General features: G+C 42.0%; 1 protein-coding gene and 1 pseudogene across 4 annotated transcripts in view; one reads left to right on the top strand and one right to left on the bottom strand.

Annotated features, from left to right (window-relative positions):
• The window catches only part of LOC126189000 (myosin heavy chain 95F), a 432,971-nt gene that overhangs the window by 227,647 nt on the left and 179,255 nt on the right, over nt 1-26,069 (top strand). For all 4 annotated transcript variants that reach the window (XM_049930806.1, XM_049930805.1, XM_049930803.1 and 1 more), the window contains one exon: nt 12,736-12,770. The gene's annotated coding sequence lies outside the window, so the exon portion shown is untranslated. The remainder of the gene's footprint in view (nt 1-12,735; nt 12,771-26,069) is intronic.
• On the bottom strand, nt 2,124-2,241 carry LOC126189142 (5S ribosomal RNA; annotated as a pseudogene).

Raw genomic sequence — 26,069 nt, 5'->3', positions numbered from 1 at the left:
GTCTGAGCTCTTGCTCTGTCTCTAAGGACCTAGTCATCTCTCCTTCCAAGATGTTTGCATGGAAGTCGATTGGTATGAGTAAGATTTGATTCCACCTCTTTCTGCAGTATTCAGGAGGTACATTTAGCATCGAGTTGTTTGTTGTCCTTATGGTATCATGTATTGATACCACGCTACTGTCATCTTCAAGCTGGCAACGGAATTGCAAGTTTCCGTCAGACGCCCATAGCATTAGAGCGGGATCTGGCGGATCCAGTGGCGCGCGGCCACAGAGCCATCCCTTCAGTGGCTCCGTACTACGAGCGCCCTCTGCTGCCGCATTATAGGACGGCCGGACACCCCACTCGCGCTCGGCCCCATTTCACTATGTGATCCTACTCAGACGCCGCCTAGTCACAGCTCTAACACAGTAGTTCGTACTTTTGTTCTGAGAACTTCACCCTTGTTGACATTGGTAGCTGGGCTCTTTATTTATTGCTGCATTATTTGTAACGGGTTTTCGTTCGCTTGGAGAAATACAAGTTAAGCAACTCTTCTGTTTACTGTGTTAACTGGTTCGCCAATAATTTATGCTCCTGTCTAGCTTTCCTACGATGACTGTTGCCGCACCACCCTGTAGCTCCCCTCACCTTACCGTTGTGTATGAAGTCGTAGACAACAGTCCTGTAGCCCAAAGCGTCACCGATGAGATGGTTACACCGAGCAAACAGGCGTGTCTTGCTTTACTCACTAATCTCGTAATCGTGCTATGATAGCGGGCAACCGGATTTTTCTATCAACAGCCCTGTTATCTACTCGATGCTGCTAATACAACTCAGGAGTCACCCATCGCAACAGCAGGTGATCTACTTTTTTTAAAGCTAACCATACAGAATTAATGTCGTGAGGTTTCATATAAAAACCAGGATAATGTCATAATTACTAGCTCGCGATAGCAACAATGCGGATTTTCTGCATGCATTTGTAGAACGGTCTTACTGAGAGAGATTTCTCACTATAAAACTCGTTACCCTATCAACCCTGCTCTCTTTTCCTGACTAATTCGGCCTATGGAAATTTCTTATAGTGACACTCGGCTTTGGTGGACGTTCTCTCTGTGCAAATGGTTCAAATGGCTCTGAGCACTATGGGACTCAACATCTGAGGTCATCAGTCCCCTAGACTTAGAACTACTTAAACCTAAAGACGTCACACACATCCATGCCCGAGGCAGGACTCGAACCTGCGACCGTAGCAGCAGCGCGGTTCCGAACTGGAGCACCTAGAACCGCACGGCCACCGAGGCCGGCAATTCTCTCTGTTACATGCTTTAAAAATATCAAAGAATAGTAAAACGAGTGACAGAGGAAAACGAGGCTGTGCTCTGAAGCAAATAGAAGTGATGCATTATACACGGTCCAGTCATGTTAATGTGACCACCGCGTATATTCGACGTCAACGTGCAGTAACCGTTCACTGGTGACAGGTGACAGCACTATCAGTGGAGGATATATAAAGCGTGTCAGGGAGACACAGAAAACAGTGCAATTACTGTCATAATGAGGAAATGGAGCGATTTATCTGACGTCCAAAAGGGTATGATCATTGCTTTTTGGGCCAATGATGCACTTGCACTATTCGCGTGCGACCGTGGTTACAGTACAAGGTGTACATAAAGTCCAGGAACATTTTCAATGATTTATTGCACAAGAACTAAACATTGTAGAGAAGTCATACATACTGCATTTTGAAGAGAAACTTTGAAGGTTTTTTTTTTTTTTTTTTTTTACAAACGTTCGATATGCTAACCATAAGTGACCCGGCTCGATTTCTTGCCATACCCATCTCAGCATGGCACCGTCGACAGTGGCAGTCGCTTCCCATATTCTCTCCCGGAGCTCTGCTACATCACACGGTAGAGCACTCCGTCTTCAGGCCACAAGTGGCCCATCTTCAGGCCACAAGTGGCCCATCGGGACCATCCGACCGCCGTGTCACCGTCAGTTGAGGATGCGAATAGGAGGGGCGTGTGGTCAGCTCACCGCTCTCCCGGTCGTTATGATGGTTTTCTTTGACCGGAGCCGCTACTATTCGGTCGAGTAGCTCCTCAGTTGGTATCACGAGGTTGAGTGCACCCCGAAAAATGGCAACAGCTCATGGTGACCCGGATGGTCACTCATCCAAGTGCCGGCCACGCCCGACAGCGCTTAACTTCGGTGATCTGACGGGAACCGGTGTATCCACTGCGGCAAGTCCGTTGCCCAGAGGCAGTAAATAAACCAGATCTTTAATGTGTCATTGTTGGTGGCTTCTTACCGTACTTGGTTGTAAACATCCGTCGAACTCCAGCATCCAGAAAGCTCTCTCCGCACCTGAACTCGCCATGTTTGCGACTAGCGCAGACTATCGGCAGATTATCAAACTACGCTGTGACGGCATACATGAAAAAAAACTTTCAGGGCTTCTCTTCAAACTGACATATGTATGCCTGTACAATGTTTTATTCTTGTGCAATAGCCGCGCGGGATTAGCCGAGCGGTCTGAGGCGCTGCAGTCATGGACTGTGCGGCTGGTCCCGGCGGAGGTTCGAGTCCTCCCTCGGACATGGGTGTATGTTTTTGTCCTTAGGATAATTTTGGTTATATAGTGTGTAAGCTTAAGGACTGATGACCTTAGCAGTTAAGTCCCACAAGATTTCACACACATTTGAACATTTTTTGAACATTCTTGTGCAATAAATAATTGAAAGTGTTCCCGGACTTTATGTACACCCTGTATACCGCGCATGGTACAATGGCGCTGTCCAAAACCAGTGCCGAGGCAACTGCAGTGCACCACAAACTTTGATGACAGGGGTGAAAGATGGCGGCGGAGATGATTCCCGGCAAATAGACGTGCAGCAGTTGAGCAACTGGCTCCCCAGACGAACCAAGGGACCACAAACAGTGTCTCATCGACGACTGTTCAACGAAAATTACGGCGTGTGGGCCTCCACAGCAAGCGCCTGCTACATGCACCCATACTGACCGCTGTTCATTGACGACGAAGGCTGGAATTTGCACGCCAATACGGCAACTGGACACCCACTGGGTGGTGATAGGTGTTTTTTTTATTTCTTCAGATGAATCACGTTTTATGCTCCATCGGACAGATGACTTCTAGCGTGTATGGCATGAATCGTCTCAAAGCAAACGCCCTGCAACAACCGTCGGAAGGGTCCAGACCACAGGAGGGAACGTTATGGTCGGGGGAATATTTTCGTGGCATTCCATGTGTGATCTCGTCATTTTGGAAGGCACAATGTTTCAATACAAACACGCATCTATCCTTGGAGACCACCACTTCTACATGCAGTTTGTTTTTCCCCAGCACGATGGCATCTACCAACAGGATAATGCAACGTGTTACACAGCTCGCTGAGTGGGTGCATGTTTCAAAGAGCACTAGGACGAGTTTACCTTATTCCCCTGGCCAGCAGACTTCCCAGGTTTACCAGATTTAAACCCAACTGAGTATTTGTGGGACCACCTCGATTGTGCTGTTGGTGGTATGGATCTTCCACCGAGAAGCCTAGCGCAGCTGGCCACAGCCATGGAGTCGGCGGGGCTCCACAGTCCACATCCCTGTCGGAACCTCCCAGAACATCACTGACTTTCTTCCTGCACGCCTAGCAGCGGCCCCCGCTGCCGAAAAGGCGGTTATTCAGGTTTTTGACAGATGCTCACATTAATTGACCAGACGGTGTCCTTGGTCTGCGTTATTGCACTGGGACAGTTTTGTAAACATCCAGAATTCCTGATCCATACGGGAGGAAAAGCTAAGAAATGGCTGGCAGAATTCTTCACTGACATCCTGCTGACTGGTCAACTTCCATTGGAGTTTAAAAAGGCGAAGATAATATCTGTTCTGAAACCTGGCAAACCCAGCAACATGGTAGGAAGCTATCGCCCCATTGCCCTACTTAGTTGCTGCTACAAGCTTTTTGAAAGGCTAGTATATAACAGAATAAGTGGCGCTATCCTAGAGAACGTTACAGTTGATCAGGCAGGCTTCAGACCAGGGCGTAGCTGCTACGACCAAGTATTGTCTCTCAAATCCTTCATAGAGTCAGGATACCAAATGAAGCAGAAAACATCTGTGGCGTTTGTTGATCTAACTGCCGTCTTCGACACTATATGGAGGGAAGGCCTTATCTACAAATTTCTCCGCATCATACCCTGCAGAACAATGGCTCGACTGATTAACAGGATACTAAGCGATCGGAAGTTCCAGGTAATCACTGGAAGCAACACAAGTAAGGAGACGAAGCTGAACAACGGATTGCCTCAAGGATCAGTTCTCTCACCATTACTGTTCGACCTATATCTATCTGATCTACCTGACACTTCGTCCAGAAAATACTGCTATGCCGATGACCTGGCTCTAGCCGCACGACACCAGGAAATGAAGACAACAGAATAGATTCTAACCAATGACCTGTCTGCATTAGATGGTTCAAATGGCTCTGAGCGCTTTGGGACTTAACTTCTGAGGTCATCAGTCCCCTAGAACTTAGAACTACTTAAACCTCACTAACCTAAGGACATCACACACATCCATGCCCTGGCTCTAGCCGCACGACACCAGGAAATGAAGACAACAGAATAGATTCTAACCAATGACCTGTCTGCATTAGATGGTTCAAATGGCTCTGAGCGCTTTGGGACTTAACTTCTGAGGTCATCAGTCCCCTAGAACTTAGAACTACTTAAACCTCACTAACCTAAGGACATCACACACATCCATGCCCAAGGCAGGATTCGAACCTGCGACCGTAGCGGTCTCGCGGTTCCAGACTGTAGCGCCAAGGAACCGCTCGGCCACCCCGGCCGGCTCTGCATTAGATAATTACTTCAAAATCTGGAGACTCCAACCCAGTCTGAGTAAAACAGAAGTGTTGCTTCCATTTAAATAATCGGTTGGCGAACGTAAAACTGGAAATAAGTTTCAGAGGCAGAATTCTTCATCATAATTGGAACCCAAAATATCTTGGTGTCATCCTGGACCGTACACTATGCTTCAAACAACACCTTCTTAACTTAGTTGAGGACTCGAAACAACATCCTCCATAAGCTATGCGGAACTACCGGGGGATCTTCAGCAACCACCCTGCGATCTTCAGCTATGGGCTTGGTGTACTCAAGCGCTGAGTATTGTGCACCTGTTTGGATGAACAGTCATCATACAAGGCTTGGTGACACCCAGATGAATAAGACAATGCGCATAATATCTGGCGCAATCAGATCTACTCCAGTTTATTGGCTTCCACTGTTAACCGGTATAATGCCTCCTGATCTACGCAGATGTACTACCCTTATGCGAAAATTCCACAAGATCTCCAGGAATTCTAACCTACATGTGCATAGCGACCTGCCACTTTTAAATCGTAAGAGATTGAAATCACGCCATCCAACTCTGTGCGATGCTTCTGACATGGTTGCTAAGGATTTCAAACCTCTTGAAAAATGGATAGGTCGGTGAGAAGCAGTGACAGATGTGCGCCTGCATAACATCTTCTCAGGTGCTAAACTTCCAAGTGGATTCGACGTACCATGCAATACCTGGACTACTCTCAACAGAATCCGTACCGGCCATGGCCGATGCAGGGATGCTCTCTGTAAGTGGAAGAAGCTGCCTAATCCAGCCTGTGACTGTGGGGCTCCATACCAGACTGTTCACCACATTGTCAGTGAATGCAGGATTCCAGCTTATCACGGTGCTGAGGAGTATTTCCTGCTAGCAACTCCACATGCAGTGCGCTGGATTGAAGGACTGGATATTCAGTTGTAAAGACAAACTTAAGTTTCTTCCGTCTCAATATGTACATATGTATATGTAATTTAATTTCATGATATGTCTGTATTAGCTATACGCTAAATAAATGTGAACTGTAGAAACTCGTCGCGTTGTGGCACATTGGTGATGAAGATTCGAATTTGGCATCCTCGCAAGTGGTGTGACAGTTCTTTTGGGTGTGGCGCACTGTTTTTCTGGCCTAGTCCAAAAGACTCAACTGACAAAGGTTTACAGCGCGGTGTATTAACATAAACTTTCAGTTTTCCAGTAGCGAACGAAAGCGCTTCTCCTTCGTGACTGTTGTCGATTAGTGTTCTTATTCTGGGAAAAAATTTTCAGTGACAACCTTTATCTGGAGGGGAACTGAGATATGGCGATATACAAGTTATGATCACTGCTGACGGGGATTCGTCTGTCAGATGAGGACTTAAAGTGTTCATTATTTTTCTTCCTTTCATTTTTACAATCATGCGTGATGACTCTAATACATCACTGAAGTTCGAAGGTACTCATCAGTCACCCACATGATTCCGTTTCTGTTCTGATATGGAAGCCAATGCGATAGGAAGTTCTCAAAGAATGATAGGCGTGTTCAGTCTCAGATAACCAGACATCCAGATCTCTGCCATCCAAAGGCGTCACCAAGCTGAATAATAAGTGCAAAGATGCAGACACTCGATCCAACACGACACAACAACAATGGAACAAGTACTTGTGAGCCGCTTCCCAGCTTTTACCGTGATAAAGCAGCAGAACGCAGTAAAAGTACTTCAACAAACATTCGGAGATCCTGTGAATGGAATCTGATATTAAATTCGTCGCTAACAGAAAATGTAGTGATTTTAAAGACAAAATCTTTTAGCTTGACTTACTTCTACCAGATGAATTGACGTTTTTCTTTGCAAAGGTTTATTTTTTGTGTTAGTGTAGTGAACAGTACTTGGCGAAAGCAAGTTCCCCTTCCAAATAAAAAATACCTGTCATTCGAGAGGCTACTGAAATTTCCAGGCCTTCAGATTTCCTAAGAGGGAAGTCAGGACAGTTAAGGTCATATGAACAGGAGCCTGACATTAGAGAGGAAAAGGTTTTAAGACATTCAGGCAGCAAAGAATTATGTTGTTGACACCAATAACTTGTCTTGCGGAGTTAACGTTTGTCACAGCCCCTGCCCCCCCCCCCTCCCGCCCCTCCACACACACACACACACACACACACACACACACACACACACTTACACTTACACTTACACTTACATAATTCCTCGTCACCAGCTACTCTCTCCTTCCCAGACTCCGTAGTGACTGTCCTGCTGATAGCACATTAACTGATAAACCTAAAAGAAAATAGTTGTTGTACGTATAATGGAATTTACCCGGTAAATACGCGGCCTAATATAATTCTAGAGATAACTGTAAGACTGGTTTTCCAAATGTTAATTCTCTAAGGTTACTGGAACACATAAGCACACAATTTCTTTTTGTTATATCGGCTCCTCCATGAGTCAAAATTGAAAATTTTACTTTTTGAAGCTTGGAAGTAAGATCATTTTTATGAGAAGGTGAAAGTAGCATTTCTTTTAATAGCCGTGCTTTTGTTCCTAATCAGAATATCATTTTGTGTTATTTTAGAGCCAGGAAACGCACTTTTTAACGTAGCTGTCAAATGGTCAGTGGTATTAAAACGAATGGTTCAAATGGCTCTGAGCACTATGGGACTTAACTGCTGAGGTCATCGGTCCCTTAGAACTTAGAACTACTTAAACCTAATTAAACTAAGGACATCACACACATCCATGCCCGAGGCAGGATTCGAACCTGCGACCGTAGCGGTCGCGCGGTTCCAAACTGTAGCGCCTAGAACCGCTCGGCCATCCTGGCCGGTTAAAACGAATGCTGGTAGCAACAAGGCAATTTTAAGTTCAGGTTCGGCAGTTTTTTTGTCGACTTTAGACAGAAACTTTGCAAAAGTAGAGCATGATTTTCCGGTGATATCCCTTAACTCACGAGGAGACTTTTCTATAACGTATACAACGAGGACTCTCTGGGACCTTATATTTAAACCGAGATTTAAGGTACAAATCATTTGAAATTTGTAAGTTATATCATGCAATATATATTTTTAAAATTATGTTGTTGTTGTTGTGGTCTTCAGTCCTGAGACTGGTTTGATGCAGCTCTCCATGCTACTCTATCCTGTACAAGCTTCTTCATCTCCCAGTACCTACTGCAACCTACATCCTTCTGAATCTGCTTAGTGTATTCATCTCTTGGTCTCCCTCTACGATTTTTACCCTCCACGCTGCCCTCCAATGCTAAATTGGTGATCCCTTGATGCCTCAGAACATGTCCTACCAACCGATCCCTTCTTCTGGTCAAGTTGTGCCACAAACTTCTCTTCTCCCCAATCCTACTCAATACTTCCTCATTAGTTATGTGATCTACCCATCTAATCTTCAGCATTCTTCTGTAGCACCAAATTTCAAAAGCTTCTATTCTCTTCTTGTCCAAACTATTTACCGTCCATGTTTCACTTCCATACATGGCTACACTCCATACAAATACTTTCAGAAATGACTTCCTGACACTTAAATCTATACTCGATGTTAACAAATTTCTCTTCTTCAGAAACGCTTTCCTTGCCATTGCCAGTCTACATTTTATATCCTCTCTACTTCGTCCATCATCAGTTATTTTGCTCCCCAAATAGCAAAACTCCTTTACTATTTTAAGTGTCTCATTTCCTAATCTAATACCCCCAGCATCACCCGACTTAATTCGACTACATTCCATTATCCTCGTTTTGCTTTTGTTGATGTTCATCTTATATCCTCCCTTCAAGACACCATCCATTCCGTTCAACTGCTCTTCCAAGTCCTTTGCTGTCTCTGACAGAATTACAATGTCATCGGAGAACCTCAAAGTTTTTATTTCTTCTCCATGGATTTTAATACCTACTCCAAATTTTTCTTTTGTTTCCTTTACTGCTTGCTCAATATAGAGATTGAATAACATCGGGGAGAGGCTACAACCCTGTCTTACTCCCTTCCCAACCACTGCTTCCCTTTCATGTCCCTCAACTCTTATAACTGCCATCTGGTTTCTGTACAAGTTGTAAATAGCCTTTCGCTCCCTGTATTTTACCCCTGCCACCTTTAGAATTTGAAAGAGAGTATTCCAGTCAACATTATCAAAAGCTTTCTCTAAGTCTACAAATGCTAGAAATGTAGGTTTGCCTTTCCTTAATCTTTCTTCCAAGATAAGTCGTAAGGTCAGTATTGCCTCACGTGTTCCAATATTTCTACGGAATCCAAACTGATCTTCCCCGAGGTCAGCTTCTACTACTTTTTCCATTCGTCTGTAAAGAATTCGTGTTAGTATTTTGCAGCTGTGGCTTATTAAACTGATTGTTCGGTAATTTTCACATCTGTCAACACCTGCTTTCTTTGGGATTGGAATTATGATATTCTTCTTGAAGTCTGAGGGTATTTCCCCTGTTTCATACATCTTGCTCACCAGGTGGTAGAGTTTTGTCAGGACTGGCTCTCCCAAGGCCGTCAGTAGTTCCAATGGAATGTTGTCTACTCCGGGGGCCTTGTTTCGACTCAGGTCTTTCAGTGCTCTGTCGAACTCTTCACGCAGTATCGTATCTCCCATTTCATCTTCATCTACATCCTCTTCCCTTTCCATAATATTGTCCTCAAGTGCATCGCTCTTGTATAGACCCTCTATATACTCCTTCCACCTTTCTGCTTTCCCTTCTTTGCTTAGAACTGGGTTTCCATCTGAGCTCTTGATGTTCATACATGTGGTTCTCTTATCTCCAAAGGTCTCTTTAATTTTCCTGTAGGCAGTATCTATCTTACCCCTAGTGAGATAAGCCTTATGTAAGTGTTATTTAAATGCTACTTGTTTATTTTACTGCACTAAATAAAGCCTGCAGCATTTTACTTTTCAACATACAAAGTCATACTTTTGTGTGGTTTTTTAAATAGTACACATAAATGAACTGTTAGAGGACTGAATTTTACATTTTGAAAAATTATAGTTAATTTCCACATAAAACTAAATTCCATGGTTTAAACTTGCCATAAAAATTCCACTCTGTAGGTGCAAAGAGAAAGTCGGCAAAATTGGCATTCAGTGATAGAATCCACAGATTTCTTTATCACCACAGAGAACGCATTTGATTTTAACTAACACTTTCAAGTATTTTATTGGAGAAACAGAAAGATATCCATCACGACTGCCCTGAAGTCTTTGCTCTGAATGATACTTTTGTTCATAGTACAACTATGATCACTGGCTATTGCAAAATCGTCGGCGTTTTCGGCTATTTCTTGTATCTGTGTACACTGATACCTTCCTCCATTCACCGACTAATAAATTTCATCAAACTCGAGAAAGTTAAAACTGACACGTTCCTGCGAACACATTTTGTACTATACTGAAGAAAACAGGTATGTAGTTCACGAGGCGCGATCTAGGAGACTTTAACACATGTCAGTAACACGTGTCAACAACAAACAAAGGGGGTCATGACGCAACATACAACAAAACATTGTAGGGTTGGCAATTTAAGGAGGGTAGGCGTAGTATGGAAGCATTCCGCTACAACTGAACGTTGGAGAGCGAGTTCGAAAATTTTCGTGCGGTCTGAGAGACCACACCTCGTGAGTGAAGGGATACTATTCATTTTATTAATATGCTATTATATTTCATATGTTTCTTTAACCATTGTGCCCACATTGGGGTGCCTAGGTAACCTTCATAACAATAACAATTTTTCAGGTGTATTGAAACTAGTGTACACAAGCCTCAGGTTATCCCCCATTTGCATCCCTAAGTGTCATAATAAAAGCAAAATTAAAATACTGTCAAAGAAGAGCATTTAAATGAGAAGGAACATAATGCACTCTAATCTACACTGAAGAGTCAAAGAAACTGGTACACCTGCCTCACATAGTGTAGGGCCCCCGCGAGCATGCAGAAGTGCCGCAATAAGACGTGGCATTGGACCCGACCAATGTCTGAAGTAGTGCTGGAGGGAACTGACGCCATGAATCCTGCAGGACTGTCCATAAATCCGTATGAGTACGAGGGGGTGGAGATCTCTTCTGAACAGCACGTAGCAAGGCATCCCAGATATGCCCAATAATGTTCACATCTGGGGAGTTAGGTTGCCATCGGAAGTGTTTAAACTCGGAAGAGTGTTCTTGAAGCCACTGGAGCAATTCTGGACGTGTGGGGTGCCTCAAGACGAAAACCGAATTTCGGGAACCGTTTTCCCTGTCTCATTTACATGTTAAGGCCTGAAGCGTATTTGCTAGCCCACTTAAATATGGCGCCTGGAAAACAGCTGTTACAGTTTATGATTTAATCAACACAATCGCTATTTGTCTTCCATTAGACGAGGTATAAACAGCTTCAATCTAATATATATACTTATCCTTCACTGTACATAAAGCTACTCCGTCCATATTAGCCGAAAATATGTGAAATCAAGACGAACCTAACAGCCCAAGCATGTTTTAAAATCGCTTGTGTTTACATGGGAGCGAAAATCGATTGCAACATTGGAAAACTGGCAACCAGAAGCGGATTTCCAGAATCGATCTTGAAGTGTTTGCTTGACCACCCAGAAGCGGTATTGGGAAATGGTTTACGAATCCAGTTTTGGGAGCCCCATGTAAACGTGGTGGGTGTGACATTGTTGAAGACTGCGCTGAATTTCTCACTTCTTGGCAACTGAACTCTTTGCATCTTTTCCTTTGACGTAGAACCACCGCAAGTCGTGGTCACTGTTTGACATTTCACCCGCTCAATAAATTACCCAAACTAGCACAAAATGTTAATGTTATGTGTTGTTTGACAAGACGGTTACGTATCGAGCCATAACATGAAGAGCTGAGAATGATTGTTAGACAGCCCACAGTACAGCTGCTGGTATAACCACGTGTGCCGGCCGGAGTGGCCGAGTAGTTCTAGGCGCTACAGTCTGGAACCGCACGACCGCTGCGGTCGCAGGTTCGAATCCTGCCTCGGGCATGGATGTGTGTGATGTCCTTAGGCTAGTTAGGTTTAAGTAGTTCTAATTTCTAGGGGACTGATGACCTCAGATGTTTAGTCCCATAGTGCTCAGAGCCATTTGAACCATAACCACGTGTAATGAGAAATCGTACATCGTACACTACAGGAAACATCTATCAGAAATCCATTGTTAGTTAAATATCGAAGTAATAAGCCGAACTTTAATGGATACACAACGCTAAAATGAACCTCACTGCATAAGAAGGTTCCAGGGCGGCGCGTCATCAGAAGACGTTCTTACACTCATATAAATTATCTTAACGTTAGCGTAGTTCATTGTTGGGCGCGTGCTGTGTAATCGCTTGATAGTGACCCGATGATGACAAGGAGGTAATGTATGCAGAGTTGACTTGCTTCGCAACGCTTTATCGCTCGGAAAGAAAACAAACCCAAAATTATCATATTTTCGCTTATAATCCTTCACTCAGTATCATATCTGATACAGGACTTGAGATTAGTGTGCATATGAACGTTTCTATACACCTAAAAACCGTGGTACAAGCAGCCAAACAATCCTCGCAGAATAACGCATCCACATCATTGTACATCGTTTGAGTTAAGATAAGGTCATCGGTGGACATTGTTGGAGACACTAACCATTGTCGAAGCGGCAAGCTGACAATAGCGACATTCAAATTTAAGTATCGCGAACTGCCCGCCCAGAATGTACTTCAAGCTAAATCCTAGTCATTGGTCGGTAGCACAAGACGCTTGCATTCCGGATACAGATTTTTTTCTGGTACTACGAAACACAGTTCGTGGCCATCTTAAACTTTACACCTACCTTGTCCTTATTCTTTCTTTGTATCTAATATTGTTTTCTTCATTGTTACAGGTGAAGGACAGTCCTGTATAACACACCAGCTGTGGGTAAGTTACCGTTTAACGTTGGAATAGTTTACAAAGAATTTTATGCTTGTCTTCCACATTTGTATGCACATTTTCGTTCGTAGGACATGCAAAACTCTTCTGCATTTCGTACGAGAACGTAATAATCAGTAGCCTCATGTTCTACCTAATTCACAGACAGTTCAATAAGAAGCGATTTGCATTGTTTTACAAGTTTCCTATTTAAACATAAGGTAAAAGTTTGAAATGTTAGAACCTTTCTTTTCCAGAAAATATGGCAGACCTTTTACCTGATTCTAATTTCTGCAATGAATGTCGTCAGAAACAGAACTGACGTCCCTTTTTAATGTTTATAGTAACTTAATTAGTTCTAGCATATTTCAGTTTCACCCTGTTTTTTATTTGCGTGGTGGACTTCTTTTGTACCAAGTGAAGTTATCTTACAGAGCAGGAATGTAGTTCACTCATCGATCGGCAACATAAATGCTAAATGCGACACCGTTTTGTGGCGTATCTCCAGCTGTTCTTTTACTTCTATCACACCTTTACTTAAGAGAAATGCGCTGTTCCAGAAGCAGTCAGAGGTAGCGAAGATCTTTGCTACCTATGGCTGATGGTCAATAGTTAACTACTTGATCACATGTTTATAACTGCAACGATTGATTCATCTTCGTTATTTTTACACGTTTCTTCATTTCATTAATCTTTCTCGTAATATAATGTAGTTCTAGTTTGTGGTAAAGCAACTACCCTTAATTCACGAGATGACTTTTCTGTAGTGTATACAGAAGAGATAGATCTCTGGGACCCCTGTATTCAAACCGAGATTTAAGGCACAACATCATTTGTAATTTTTATATAAAAATTATTTGTACAGTTATTTAAGTGATGTTTAAATACTCGTTGATTTTATTACATTAAATAGAGCCTGTAGTACTTCATTTTTTATCACACAAAATAACATACTTCCGTATGAATTTTTAAGAAGTGCACGTAAAGGAACTGTTATAGAATAGAATTTTACATTCTGAAAAATTATAGTGTCTCTGTAACAAGTAAATGTTCACGTATAATTAAATTACAAGGTTTAAGTTTGCGCTTAAAAATTGCCCACGACAGGTATAAAAAAAAGAAAGTCTGCAATTGAAATGTAACGATGGGAACTACAATTTTCTTTATCACCATTCAGAACACACATGATTTTAACTAACGCTTTAAGTATTATTTTGGAGAAACAGTAAGGTCCCAAACACAGTTTTCTTGAAGATCCACTGAATGATTCTCTTGTTCACTAGCAGACTTGTGATCATTGGCTATTGTAAAATCGCCCACTTCTTCGGGCGTTTCTCGATTGTTTTACTGACATCTTCCTCCATCCACCGACTAACAATTTCCTCAAACCTAGGATCGTTAAAACTGACACGTTCCGGTGCACACACTTCGTACTACACTTGCAGAAAACAGGTATGTAGTTCACGAGACGCGATCTAGGAAACCACAACATGTGTCAAATGGCTCTGAGCACTATGCGACTTAACTTCTGAGGTCATCAGTCGCCTAGAACTTAGAAGGACATCACACACATCCATGCCCGAGGCAGCATTCGAATCTGCGAGGCTCCAGACTGTAGCTCCTAGAACCGCGCGGCCACTCCGGCCGGCCCAACATGTGTCAATAACAAGGGTCAACAACAAATAAAGAAGGTTATAATGCAGCAGATGGCCAAAGATTGTAGGGTAGACGATCTAAAAAGAATATTGGGAGTATAGAAGAATTCCTTGGTCAGTGAGCGAAAATTTTTGAGCGGTCTGAGAGATCACACCTCGTTAAGTACTAAGAGAAAGCAGAAGTAGAACACTGAATCACCATTACAATAATTCCAGCAATAGAACGAAGATTTAAAAGTAACGAATTTCTTAAACCGTAATAAGTAACAAACCAGGAGTTTAATGAGTAACAAACCATGATTTAGTGATCAAAGAAGGTTACGTATATAGTCGTCGCGTGCATTCGTGAGATGAGGCAATCAAGTGACAGAGAAAATAACTCGCTGTGTAACGGTAATCTAGAACGTCCTACAGTGAAACCAGCGCGGAATTAATGTTTTAATCACTCTCTTCACCTGTTCATTTTGTTATTTTCTGTACATGATCCTATTTTACAGAATTTAACAACATCGGTAATCAGTATAGTGCGCTGGTCGCTGTCTGTAGCTAATTCCTTATACGCTATGTTTGTCCATATAATGTCTCTGACAAAGTTTCTACTGACGTTAGTAATCGAATGAAAACAGTTGTGCTGTGACAGCTAAAAGTGAACACACTGTACCGAACAAACTTCATGACCGACGCGGCCCTAGGATAGTAGGCTCATGCTAAATCTTCTTACAGAGCACCGCGTGTATGCACCAGTGAGGCTTCGCATACCAGCGATGCAAATTATACACTGAGATGACAAAAGTCGTGAGGTACCTCCTAATATCGTGTTGCACCATCTTTTGTCCGGCGTAACGCAACAACTCACCGTCCCGGACTCAACAAGTCGCTGGAAGTTCCCTCCAAAAATACTGAGCCATGTTGCCTCTATAGCCGTCCATAATTGCTAAAAGTGTTGCTGGCGCAGGACTTCGTGCACGAACTGACCTATCGAATATTTCCCTTAAATGTTCGATAGGATTCATGCCGGACGATCTGAGTGGCCAAAAAATACACTCGAATTTTTCAGAATGTTCTACAAAACCAGTCGCGAACAACTGTGGCCCGGTGAGATGGCGCATCGTCGTCCATGCCATTCATGGACCATGAAGTCAATGAATGGCAAGTAGCCGAACATAATCATTTCCAATTAACGATTGGTTCAGTTGAACCAGTGGATCCAGTCCATTCCATCTAAACACTGCCCAGACCACTATAGAGCCACCACCAGCTTGCACAGTGCGTTGACAACTGTGGTCCATGGCTTCGTCGGGTCTGCGTCACATTCGAACCTTACCATCAGTTCTTACCAGCTAAATCGGGACTCATCTGACTAGGTCACGGTTTTCCAATCGTCTAGGATCCAGCTGATATGTTTGCAAGCCCAGGAGACGCGTTACAGGCGAAGTCGTGCTGTTAGCGAAGGCACTCGCGTCTGTCATATGCCGCCATGGCCCATTAACGCCAAATTTCGCCGCACTGCCCTAACGGATACTTTCGTCTTACGTCCCATATTGATTTCTGTGAATATTTCACGTAGTGTTGCCTGTCTGTTAGCACTGACAAATCTACGCAAATGCCGCTGATCCGGGCCGTTCAGTGAAGGCCGTCGGCCACTGATTTATCCGTGGCGAGATGCAGTGCCTGAAGTTTGGTATTCTCAGCACACTCTTGACATTATGGACCGTGGAATATTTAATTTCTTAAAGATTTACGAAATGGAATGCCCCACGCGTCTAGCTCCAACTACCATTCCGCGTTCAAAGCCTGTTAATTCCCATCGTGCGACCATAATCATATCAGAAACCTTTTCACATGAAAAATGTTTCCTCCGCCAATGCACCGCCTTTTTAGACCTTGTGTATGCGATACTACTGCCATCTGTATACGTCCACATTGCCATCTCACGACTTCAGTCACCTCAGTGTATGTCTGAATCCAGTCTGCTGTCCTGTATCAAAGTTTTCGAGTTTCCTGTGCTCCGTTTTTCGTAGCGTAATACGAACATTAATGTCGTGACACAGGTGTTGGAATTCATCTCATTAAAATAGCGAAGTGTTATCAACATTTGCTTGTTAAGTTTGAAGTCGTGTATGTAATCATGCATGACATTTAAGTAGATATGGGAAACATTTTATTATGTATCGAGCCACTTTATTTAACGCGAGACGTTGTGGCCAAATTTCAATTCTAGATCTGAATATCATTGCAGTGACTGTAGTCAAGACGCTGACTGTATTCGTTAATTCGTGTAAAACTGTGTTCAGTATAATACAGAGTTTTTTTAGAGACGTACTTTAAGCAGCAGTCGAAAAAGAAGGTTTTCATTGTCATTTAAGACAACATGAATGTAGGAAGAGACAACAGGTACCCAAGTCTTTTCCTCGCGGGAGCTTACCGTTGGGAATCCACGCTGCTACACTTCCTTGGGAAAATTCCGTAGTTACACAACGGGGTTGTGAACGCGGTGGCTCCCCCCATCCTCTCATCTCTACATGTTGTCACTCATGAACATAGTTATAACTGCATACTGCATGTAGGAACCACAGTTTCTTTTCTATTGCTTAGTCAAGGAGCTGCTATGCTGCAAAATATGTTTATAAACTGCTGTATTATAATGCATTCATGCTGCTTCTGTCGAAATAAAGATGTTCTTATGTCGGTAATATTTGATCTATCTTCCTCATTTGCTAGTTCAAAGCTGCTATTCTTACTACTAACATATATGATGAGCTAACTAGAAGTACTGCTTCGAGATGCTACTTATCGAAATCAAACAACTCAAATTATTTGCAGAGAAGCAATTAATTATGCTATTAATCATTTGCCTCGTGAAGACTGAAGATGCATAAAAAATCAGGTGAAGCATGCTTGGTTAAGAAACAAAAATAATATACTCTCTTAAAACGTTACCGTTATCAACAAGATAACAAGCGGAAATGTGCGTATTGCACCGTTTCTAGACAGTTTGAAGCGCCCAGAGCATTGGTATGATTCTGACAATAGTCATAAATGTGATGAATGACATTAAATACTGTCGGAAAGAAGGAAAATAAAAAATCTCTTCGTGACATCATTTCTTCACTACAGTCTTGGGACAGAATCAGCACGACGTGGAACATCTTATGATTGACATAAGCTATGCTTATGTTTCATAAATTTCGAATACCGATGATATTTAATTTTTGTTGATCAGAAAAGGTTGTCTTGATTTTAAAATTTTCAAATGCCTAAACTTTTTTTATGCCCCAAGCACATTTGCTTTTCTCTTTGAGAGTCTAAAGGTTTTAAAATTTCGGAGACATCCACATTACCAGTGACTGATCAAGGGCTGAGCCGGATGCAGTTGGATGAAGGTATTGGTCTTGCCCTTATAGAATAACAATCCGGACATCTGCGTGGAGAGACGTAAATAAAACTGGACATCTAAATCTAGGTAATAGGAGAATTTGATCCTCTCTCGTCCTGAAATCGACTTCAGAGTCTTACCCGCTATAGTTCGATTATACTAACTAGGAGAACACGGCAAGTGCCATAGCCCATTTTCACAGTAACTTCGACCAGTGGAAGAGAGGTCAGATTAAGCTAATATGTGTCTTATTCGTAGATACTCGAACGTTTCTGAGAAAACGACCTTCAAAATCTTAGATGTGCTTTACATGCCAAAAACGCAATCAGTTCAACCGAGCCGACTGCACAGTGGCTTGTGTAACGTCTTCACACTGTCGCGACCCGGGTTCGAAATCCAATTAATGTATTTTTTAATTTTTTTCGATTATTTACCTATGCCTGTTGAAGGTTAGTGCACGAATGTTTATTATCAACTTGGGGGATACAAGGGCGTTAAATCAGGTGTCGAAGTACAACTTGGTTTCACAATAAATGTCATACATTTATTACATGATAGATGTGTGTGTGGTATTTTCAGGGGTTACAATCATTTTAAATCCTCATAGTCCTATATTTTATTTTTATATCAGTTCTTAATTCTTATATTTTATTCGTAATATTTGTTCTGCAGCAAGATTTGGTGCATTCATTTATCGTTTTACACATTCTTATTGGAATCTTCTACGGACAAGGGTAGATATACTATAGGGTGACCAAATTATTTTCGGTGAAAACCGGGACACATTCACCCGGGTGCCAATGGACACCTCATTCCACATGTACCCAGGTTTCTTAATTTTAAATATTAATGTTTTGTTGATACATTTTGTTAATCCGATTATTATAACTTATAAGAGGATACAAAATATTGATATAATCTAGATTATCTGTATAATTAATGACATTTAATAAACGTATACAGTAATAAAGAAATGTATTACGATTTTACAAAATTTTACAGCCATTCAACTTTTAATCAATTAACATTAACATGAGCTTTAATATAACTGAGCACTTGTAGATGGAATTGACTGTCCTTGGAGACAAGGGTGTTTTTCACTGCCTCCAGCCTTCTTGATCATGTCTTTGTTCTTTGAGACACAGTGATAAAATTCGGCACAATCCATTTTGTAGTTGTACAGGATCTGCATGATTGCTTCAAGAGAGTCCACCTCCATTCTGTTTCTTTCATCAGTCCACTGGATATTCATCAACGAAAATATTCTTTCCACATTGGCATTACGGGCTGGGATTGCAAATAAATACCCTGCAATTATTACCAACTCAGAGTAATGCTGAATACAGTCACAGCTTTTAAAAAAACTCACCCACTTCTCATGACATTCCAATGGTGTCTTTTTTTCATCATTCCACTTGTGAAGACTTTCTTCAACAAAATTTGTCAGTATGCCGAACTGATCAAAGAGAATGGAATTATCGATTTCAATCTCTTTACTCTTCAAATAAGAAACTCTCTTCAACACTTTCCCATTTTGGCACTCTCTTCAGTAACATCCATTCAAACACCGGCGATGAGGGTAAATATGAGGCGCTCCACTTGCTGAGATATTCTACACAAGTGTCATAAAACTTGTTAACTTCTTCTCTAAAACTCCTTTTCGCTGCTTCTGATACTTCTGCTCTTTAAAGGACAGATTTAACATTAAAAGAAATGAACTGCTGTTCTCTCCTCTTAGTAACAGTTTCCAGAATATTTTTCAAAACATCATTTACCTCTGTTACACTTTTCGTGCTTCCCTCAATTTCCTTTATCCCTTGCTGCTAAGTGCTAAGCTGACTGTGAATGAACCATAAGTAGGCTTCACTTAAAGGGTTACTGAAAAACTGAACCAATATTTTGGGGGCTTTGTCTTCATTTAGGAAAAAAATCTTTTAACGGTTCAAACAGGCGGATTACTCTTTAAACTGCTGGAAACAGTGATAACCAGCGAGTTTTCGAGTGACACATTACATTCATGTATTCAGTTCCCACATAAGCGCTTTAAACATCTCTCTTCTAACAGTATATATGTAAAAGTGTGAGTATACCTTCATGACGATAGATTCAACATCACAGCTTAAACTGTCAGCAGATGTCTGCACGCTATTGTGTAAAACATGTGCAGGGCACCCTATGCCTTCAGTGTTTTCATGCAATGTTGCCTTTAATTTGGTAAATACGTTGTATTTGCCTTGTCTTTTTAAACGACCAATTTTTCTCAAGATCAAACATTTCGATAGTATTCATACAAAATCTTGAAATTTCGTCAGATGTTTCATTAGGTAGGGAACTCACCTTCAGAACTTTGGTCTGAATTCCCTGATTAATATCGAAAAACTGAACAAAAAACGGAAATATTTTAGTGGCCTTATGATTGATGGCATCAGTGGATATCCTGCAGAAAAAAGACTTTTTGATGTATTCAAGGCTTTCCTTTACACTCTGGGAGCAATAACTCCTTTCACTAAGGCTGACACTTTAGTTCTTGCTGAACTAAACTTTTTTGCAGTGGAAGAATCATCAAACATACTGCTGTTAAGCTTATTAGTACAATCACTAGATCTATAAGTTTGGTGATGTTTTACCGTGTGGTAGGCTAGTGTAAGCTCGGCTGCTCGAACTTTCGTCTCTTCACTTGACTGATGTTGTACAAAATAATTTTGTAGAGTTTTACTGCAGCTCGATGCACTGTATCTGTTAATGTGTTTCTTTGACCTGATGTGATCAACTATGTCGGAGCGTCTACCATGACTTATACTAATAAAACAGTTACATACGGAACACTCTGCTTCGTAATCAAAACGACCTTTCTTAATGAAATTCCATTCCTTGGAATAACAGTCACTGAACTTGCAGGCACGTTTCGGCATTGCGTTTCATAGTACTGCAGCAATAATACCACTAATATGAGAAAAAACTATTGCAGTTTGTCTGACAAGACATCAACTACTACACTGTTCTGACAATGAGTGTATGAGTAAGTGGCGCGACAATCGGACGGTTTCATAGCTCTGTTACAGTAATACAACTTACTACTTGTTGGCCAAAGTACCGCTCAAAGTAAGCTATTGCCTGAGTGTATCAATATTGATACTGTGATTACTAGTATGAGACAATGGAGGTTTTAGACAAATAAGCTAAAATACATTAATTTCTTGTGTTGTATTTCCTTTAATATAGCGAAGTCCCAAAAATTTGAGAAAGTTTCACGAAATGTATTTAAAAACTGAATTCCGGGACTTTTGAGCGTCCCGAAACAAATTTGCTGGACACCGGAACACAGGGATGAAAACCGGGACAATCCCGGTTTTCCGGGACGTTTGGTCACCCTAATATACTACAAACAATAAAAAACAAAATAAAAACAATAAATGGAACGCTAGGTGCTGTACTACCGCTTCGTTTGGTCTTGCTATGCGCTAAAAGGCAAAGAAAACTTTCACTCTAGTTTTCCCAGAAAAGGTAGAGTATCTACAGATAAACCCAGACATGTATTCATTTATTTTGACGTTCCTTCTCCTGAGCGAAGCTTCTGGGAATTCGGTTTATGGCGCTTGCGTGTTCTTGGCGTTAAGTCGGGGATCACGTTTCACCCAGTTTAGTTGTTGCGTGCCACGTGATCTCTTTGTTGCCTGCTTTGTTGCTGAATGCAGAGCCGTTGTATACATATATATGCTTGTAAGTGGGTGCTCATTTCTATTCAAGATATGCTCTGCAGTGAAGAAGGAGCTGTTAAGAAAAAACAGCTTTAATGTACACTACATTTGAAAACACATCTGATGTTTGTCAATTTTTTTTTTTCCGTGGACAAATTTTCCAAGAGGTTTATAGCTATGCATTTCACTCGTTTCTGCACCAAAGTTAGATTCACTACAGGAAGTTCACATAAGTTTGTTTCTGATAAAGATTTATCGGAAAACTCGTAAGGCAGTGTTATTTAGGCAGGAAAGAGATATTGCTCGTGTAGGTGTGGGACTCTACCTAGTTGGATAGATGGGAAATATGGAGAATATTCAAAGACGACGTGCACGTTTAGTCACGGCTTCGTTTGGGCAGTGTGAGGGCGTCACAGAAATTCTCAAATTCCGTGGGTGTCGCCTTAAGAACGACGTTGTACTTTTCAGGGGGCGTTGCTCTTCTAATTTCGAGAGCCAACGTTTCAGTCGGAGTCAAGAATTGTACGACTTTACCTCGCACAATGGTGACTACGGTAAAAGCAGAGAAATTCTAGATCTACATTTATACTCCACAGATCACTGTGAAGTGCATGGCAGAGGTAACTTACCATTGTGCCTCAGGCTAAGGTTTCTTCCATTGTCATCTGCAGTATGGATTGCAGGGAGGACGAATGTTACAGCCCTACTGGGCGCTGTAATTAGTCTAAGCTTTTCTTCGCGGTCTCTTTGTGGGCCCTTGTAGGGAGTAATTATGAAGTCCATGAAACATTTCAGAATATCTATACGACCAACAACAACAATGGTACATTGTGTGAAAGAAACTCTCAAAGTAAGTTAGCTTTTTCTTCTCTCAGTGTTTATATATAAATGCCTTGTGTGTCCACCCTCCATCACACAGTACTCATCTAATAGCTAGTCCAGTTCTGCTCACACCCGAACCCGCACATCAGGAGTGGCGGTAAGAATATCTGCTGCGGTAGTGTCGCAAGTCTTCGGGGTTCTGTGTTAGAGGTGGAACATAAACGATACCGTTAAGGCGTCGAATCTGACGAATCTACTGCGGACGGTGGCGCCTCTGTCGGTGGCTTCACGAATTCACTTGCCCAGCACCACGTTGTCTTTCATCTACTCTATTATTAGTTACGTTATGTTTAGTCACATCCCTGTCCCGAATTTTTAAAAATGTTTCGTGGTTTTACGATGACGCTGTATTTAGAATCACTGGTGTATAGCTGTGCAGTGTGACAGCTCTCCCGTATTCCCAGGTAATGCTGTTGTGAACCACGTTCCCCAGTGCACTGTTTTGTGTATTTGTCTGCTGATGCACTACATAAGGACTGCAGACGCGACGTCAGCGCGTCATCTAGGCAACAGGAAATGGACGAGGGCACTGGCCGTCAACTAGCTCACGGGAAGAGCAATTGGCCTGGGAAACGTCACACTCAAAATGTGCATGCCTCATGCAAAGAAGAAAAAAAACAAAAAAACGGAAAATTAATTCCCAGAGCATCACAACGACTGTGACTGTACGTCTGAAGAACAGTAAGTGCGAAACGTCGCGACTGAAACGGACAGTATTTCCTTGAATGATTCATAAGTGCTGTAGGGAATGTTCTTGCGTAGGCGGGTACTGCGAAATAGTGACTGATGTTCCCCCTCAAATATTTTATGTAAACGCTGCAGTCGTTTCTTTTAAGTGTGTATGACTAGTTCCCTCCGTTGACAGACTGGGCTATGCTCACTCTTTAATGACTTTGCTTGCACGGCACACAGACCCCTAACAAAGCAAGAAACGTAATTGTTCAGGGAATAGAACTTCATAAGCACCGTAGTATATACCTTTACTGCTCACCCCTCTTGTGTTTTTGCCATTTTTACTTTCAAACAATTAATCATGGAAATATGGTTCTGCTTTGAGCAAACACATATTCTTCTTCTTCTTCTTCTTCTTCTTCTTCTTTAAAACCCAAACATGTTTCGGTGGATTTTCACCATCGTCAGTGGGTTCGCCGGCCGTAGTGGCCGAAAGGGTTCTAGGCGCTTCAGTCTGGAACCGCGCGACCGCTACGGTGGCAGGTTCGAATTGCCTCGGGCATGGATGTGTGTGATGTCCTTAGATCTGTTAGGTTTAAGTAGTTCTAAGTTCTAGGGGACTGATGACCTCCGATGTTAAGTCCCATAGTGCTCAGAGCCATTCAGTGGGTTCATTTATTTGCTTGGTGTTACATATTAAGGTTTAAATGGATGTAGGATAGTATCCTATGAGTTAAATAAATTTGGGCCACGAGGAACAGAGTGAATCCTCCCTTGCTCTGCAGAGCCCCTTCCCACATCCACTGCGTGACGTCACATCCGACAGCTACAATGGAGCGGTCATTACCCTAGTGGACGTAAACGTAAAATAGTAAAATACGTCTTTGACCATATATTTAACTACAGATGGTTTGTTTGTGGCCGGGATTCACTTTGAGCAAAACATAATATTATTTTTCTTCTATTTCCCAGACATGTTTCGCTGAAGTTTCAGCATCATTATAGAGGTAGCTTTCTTTCTGTCGTCCGCAGCTCGTGGTCTAGCAGCGTTGCTACCGTTGGATCACGGGGTTCCGGGTTCGATTCCTGCCCGGGTTGAGAATTTTCTCTGCCCGGGGACTGAGTGTTTGTGTTGTCCTCATCATTTCATCATCACCATTTGTGACAGTGGCTAGAGTGAGTATGTTAAAAATTGGAGTGTGAAAAAAATTGGGTCTTCGTATGAGCGCTGATGACCGCGCAGTTGAGCGCCCATAAACCAAACATCATCATCGTTATTTCTTTCTGTTATATACGAAAAATGCTCTTTACTACTTGTGCACATATAAATTTGTTTTTAAGACAGTAGTTACAACTTTGTCATTGAAAAGCAAACAAAGTTTTCTACATACACCTCGTTACCACGTGCTGTGCTTTTCCTCGTCTTCTTATTTTTTTTAATTGCATTTTTTCTTTCTTTCATAGTTCGTCATTTGGAACCATATAGAAGCTAATGTAGAAAAGTTATTTACATCGAAATTATACGATTGGGAATGTTATGGTTAGGCCTAACACTAATTCTATGTGAAAGATATTGTGTGTGTGTGTGTGTGTGTGTGTGTGTGTGTGTGTGTGCGTGCGTGCGTGCGTGCGTGTGCGTGGCGTGTGACAGAGAACGAGAGCGAGAGAGAATAGGTGAGGATTTTATTTACTTAATTACTATTGCTTTATTTATTTATTTTTTGTGTCTTTTTGAATTGTTTGTGTGTGTAAGTCGCTGAAGGTTTGTGGCTTTTCTTTAATTGTTTCGTTTGGTGTGTGTAAGGGATTTGGGGGGGGGGGTGAATTGGTGTATGTATCGATTGGTGTTGTCCGACAGTTCTTTGAGGGCATAGAAGAGAGTTCTGTTGCAAAGAGCTGTTTATTTATTTATTATTTGTTTCCCTTCAACCATGACGTTTTTTTGTATTTGACAGTTTTTTCAATTATTAGTTTTTGTGTGGGGGCTGTTGCTGCATTTGAGAATTACGTTACACTTCAGTGGAGGCATTGATTCGTGTTCGGAACCGCGCGACCGCTACGGTCGCAGGTTCCACTCCTGCCTCGGGCATGGATGTGTGTGATGTCGTTAGGTTAGGTTTAAGTCGTTCTTAGTTCTAGGGGCCTGATAACCTCAGATGTTAAGTCCCATAGTGTTCAGAGCCATTTGAACCATTTTTTGATTCGTGTTCTCATATCAAACGTAAACGAAGACATTGCTTCTGCCTGAACGCATTTTAAAATCTAATGTTTCGTTTATTTCTTAATCAGTTGCGCATAATGCCAACCGTTTTCCAGATGTGGAAGTGTTAGTTTTGTTTGTCTCATGATTTGATATTTACACTTTCCCGCTATCCAAGTTCTCGCTGAAACAGTAATGAAAATAACCATTGCATAATTTAACGTGTCTATAAATCCACATAATCCTAGAAAACGTGAAAGTGGTAATGAAAAAGACTGATACTGTCAGAGTTATTAGATTCACCGTCAGGACTTTCAGTATAAACGTTAAATACTAAACTTCCCGTAAGGTACTTTGACTTTTCTATTGATTTTTTCTTCGTCCTCTTTTATTGGAGGAGATGCGCTCGCATATTAAATTTTGCCGACTTCTTCAGAAAGAGCCAGTTTAATCCGAGCACTTTCTCCGGCTGCCTACATTCCCTGTTACATTTTACGGGCGATGCCACGATAGCGGACTGCAGCCCGCGCTTTCCCGTATCTAATTGGCGGCGTATAGCGCCTCGAGACACCTCGCCTTTCATTTCGCCCGCCGGAAGCAACAGCCGCGTCCTAGCACCATTTCACGGCGTGTTGCGCCGCTCTAGTCGGCACAATGGAACAAAACGCCTCGTTACTCGAGTGAGAAGCGACGGCGGAGTAACTGCTGAGCCTTGCACTACTTTTGTCTTTGCGTCACTCACAGCTTCGGCGTTAGCCTCCATATGTCGTTCCTATTGGCGCTTCCTTAAACTCCCCCGAAAAACGAAAAAAAAAATATTAGTCA

This window comes from Schistocerca cancellata, chromosome 5 (genome assembly GCF_023864275.1).
Source record: "Schistocerca cancellata isolate TAMUIC-IGC-003103 chromosome 5, iqSchCanc2.1, whole genome shotgun sequence".
Lineage (NCBI taxonomy): Eukaryota > Metazoa > Arthropoda > Insecta > Orthoptera > Acrididae > Schistocerca > Schistocerca cancellata.
The sequence above is the reverse complement of the archived record's forward strand: the minus strand, read 5'-3'. Positions and strand labels throughout refer to the sequence as shown.